Source organism: Mus caroli, chromosome 13, assembly GCF_900094665.2.
Source record: "Mus caroli chromosome 13, CAROLI_EIJ_v1.1, whole genome shotgun sequence".
Lineage (NCBI taxonomy): Eukaryota > Metazoa > Chordata > Mammalia > Rodentia > Muridae > Mus > Mus caroli.
The window spans coordinates 3,174,398-3,178,130 of record NC_034582.1 but is presented as its reverse complement, the minus strand read 5'-3'; the positions used below and the strand labels follow the sequence as shown (position 1 = coordinate 3,178,130).

At 50.8% G+C, this 3,733-nt stretch overlaps 1 pseudogene; it reads left to right on the top strand.

The window, feature by feature from the left end:
• The first annotated feature begins 2,135 nt into the window (after nucleotides 1-2,135).
• On the top strand, nucleotides 2,136-2,270 carry LOC115029139 (annotated as a pseudogene).
• Nucleotides 2,271-3,733: the final 1,463 nt, after the last annotated feature.

Below are 3,733 nucleotides of genomic sequence, written 5' to 3'. Positions count from 1 at the left end.
TGTGGGTTCTGAAAGGCAGCCTGGTCCCTGGTCGAACACAGGCTTGAAATCCCAGTGACTCTGTAGGGATAGTAGGCATTTTGCCATGCTCCCAGACACTAGGCTCCTGGCATGTGCCCGCAACCCTCCATAGGTTTGTAGCCATCAGTCAATTAAGGCCAACGTTCCAAGCCCCTCCACCAGTAGAGGATGTGACCACAGGTCACATAGCCTCAAGACAGATCTCCATGTTAATGAGGTACCTAAAGGCCTGGAGGCTTAGCCAATAAACTCTCCTTCCCAGACAGTCCTCCCTGCAAAAGGTATTTAACCTCCTCGGGTCCACCCTGAGAAACTGGGATATGGTTTTATTCATCTACTTCCCACCATGACAATAAATGTCTTAAAACCATGGACTGCCTCTTTTCATGGGTTCTGCCATGGGGAGCAATGAAGCAGGCCTTCATCTAGAGTCGGCCGTAACCTCCCAGCCATGGCCTCCACCAAACCAAGACACCTGCCCAACAAGCCAAGGACTCTCTCCTCCCCAAGGGACCCAGCCAGAGCTCTCCCCTTTTTTCCCCTTTGGCCCCAGGCTTGATCCAGTCCACAGGCCCCCACTACATTCTCAGCTCCTCCTCAGCATCCAGCAGGACCTGGGTGCCAACAGTCTGAGAACCAGATGGGCCTGGCCTCCCTCCATGCCTAAGGACCCCCAAGCCAACTCCAGCTGTCCCTGGGACCTTAGACTGCACTCCCCCAACCCTTGAGTGGTGTCCCGCAGCTTCCCATAGCCAGACATCCACCCAGCCCTGGCATGGGGTAAGCACAGTCAAAACTTTAAGCATTCCTCCTCCCCAAGTGGCCCAAGCCCTGTGGCAGAGGGGACTCGAGATACCATTTAACCCTATATACCCCTAAAGGCCCTTATATCCCTGGAACAATAAAGTAGATTTGTCTCACTGCAGGAGTCTCTGTAAGTTCTTCTGTCATACTCACAGCTGTCCTAACTCTGCTAGATGCTTCTGCCTCCTTTGTCCCTGTGGGCCTGTGGCCAACAACCTCTAAGGACAAGGGAAAACCCCAAGTATAGACTATTGGTATGTGTTTATCTTAGTTAGGGTTTCCATTTCTGTGAGGAGACACTACAACCAAGGCAACTCCTAAGAAAACATTTAATTGGGGTTGGTGTACAGTTTCAGAGGTTCAGTCCATTATCATTATAGAAGGAAGCACAGCAGCGTGCAGGAAGATATGATTCAGGAGAAGGAGCTGAGAGTTCTACATTTTAATCCAAAGGCAGCCAGGAGGAGACTGAATTCCACACTGGACAGAGCTTAAGCACAGAAGACCTCAAGGCCTGCCCCCACAATAACACACTTCCTCCAACAAGACCACACCTCCTACTAGTGCCACGTCCTATGGGCCAAGCATAAAAACACATATATCTATGGGGGGCAAACCTATTCAAACCAATACAAGTCTAAAGGGGTGAATCTCAGCACCTTAATGTGACTAAGAAAAGCTGCCAACATCAAAAGAGAGTACACTGCATTATAAGATTCTAGGAAATGCACACACATCTATACAAGCAGGAGGCAGATTTTTCTACTGAGAAACAAGATGTGTGTATAGGGAACATTTTAGAGCCAGTAAGTTTGTTTCTTATTGTGGTTTAAACCTCATTTTGTGAGGTTATATCATAGCTCAATTTGTAGGTTATAAATCTGAACCATTTTATTATGTATCAATAATACCTTGGTAAATCTCTAAGTAAAGCTGGGGCGAGGGACAAAGAATGCTAATAACAAAAGCAAAAAAAAAAATGTCTTATTTGGACTTCAAAATATGAAGGAGGACCTTTGAGATTTTAAAATAGATTTATTCTGGATTTCTGAGACAAGGCACTGGGGATGCTGCTCACTTGGTACAGCGCTTGCCTGGCACTCGTAAAGCTCTGCATTCAATCCCCAACACTGAATGTAGCAGGAATGGTGGCATACGCATGTTATCCCTACACTGGAGAGGCTAAAGCAGGAAACACAGGAATTCAAGGTCACCCTCAACTACATTGCAAGGTTGAGGACAAGCCTGGGCTACAGGAGACTCTGAGCCCCCACAAAATGAAAACAAACAAACAAACATAAAAACAAATTACCCCCTGACAATGGCAAAGAGACTCTATTTGGTGGTGTTGCTCTTATGTTAGTCAGGGGCAGAGCAGATGGCAGACCTTCGTTCATCCTAGCTTGATGGCTGGCTTGGTGGCCAAAGCTATCTAGGACTCATAAAAATCAAATCAAGTGAAACCTAATCCCAGCAACTCAGAGAGAGAGGAGGAAAACAGAGACCTGTATCTTGCCACCATAGACTGTGGGTTAGCAGACGAGGGAAGTTTGACTGCACAAATCCCACACTGCTGCCGGGGGGAGGGGGTGGGGTTCAGGCTGTGAGAAGCCTCAGGACCCCACTCTGGGTTTGGGGAGGTGCAGTCTGAGGTCCCTGTGGACTGCGGGAGTTGCTCATACTCTCAGGGGTTCCCCGGGTGTGCACAGAGGCCGAGGACAACAGGTTCTCAGGGTCCTGGACACCACAGACACAGCTGAGTGCTGTGGAAGAGCTGAGAATGGAGTGGAGGCCCATGGGGCTGGCTCTAGCCTGGAGCCGAAGGGAAAGGGGCAGTAGGAGAGCATCCGGCTGGTTCTCATGGGGAGGAGTGTGTCTGGCTTCCTCGGTGGGCTAGCTTGATGGAGATTATGGAGACCGTGGCTGAGAGCGCAGAGAGGCTTCCTGCAGGAGTTTAGATGTGGCTCTTTAGAGGAAACCTGCTCAATTGCTCCAACACGATGGATCCCGATGAGAAGAGACAGTCCATGGTTTTAGGGTATTTATTGTGATGGAGTAGAGGCAGAGAATGGGAGAGAGTAGAGAAAATAGAGCCTGGTGTCTGGGGGTGTGGGAAACACTGTCCCTTGCAGGAACGCTGCTGGGTCTCAGGGATTTAAACCTAGCTCAACCAGAAAACAGGCTGCCTTTCACGGTCCCACAACAGCCCTGACCTCTAGCACACAGCACAGGTGGGCCATAGACACCTGTTTGCTGTACCTTGCTTGGATAGCACCTCAGTGATGACCCTGGTGGTAGACGACACAGGTGAGCCAGCTCCAAGGGTAAGAGTATGGGAAATGTGGCCCCACGGCTCACCTGCCCTAAGGTGACCTGGGTACGGAGTGGGGGAGGGTTGTGGTGATGACTCCCTTCCCTTACCCCACTGTGCACCTCACCACCCGAGGCAGTAGGGAGAACTGACCCTAGGGTCAGGAGAGCTGGTAAGTTGACACTGACTCTCGCTGCCTGCAGCACTTAGGAGCGCAGGCCCTGAACCTTGCTTGAGTAGCACAGTAGAGCTAGCCCTAGTGGAGGGGACATAGGTGAGCTGGCCCCAAGAGCAAGAGTACTGGAGAGCTAGCCCCACCACTCATCTGGTGTGAAGTTGCGTGGGTACAGGGGGCAAGCTCTCCCCTCTCCCCTGGCCACCTGCAGTAGCTGGGAGAGCTAGCCTTGGGCTCACGAGAGCAGACCCTTCTTCCCCCCTCACTGACTTTAGCAATCTAGAGAGTGAGCCCTGCACTTCGTCTGGACCAAACAGTGGAGCTGGCTCTGATGGGAAAGGCATAGGTGATCCAGCCCCGAGGATGTTAAGAGTGGGAGAGCTGAGCCAATTCATCACAATCTGCAGCACTTAGGAGAGTGG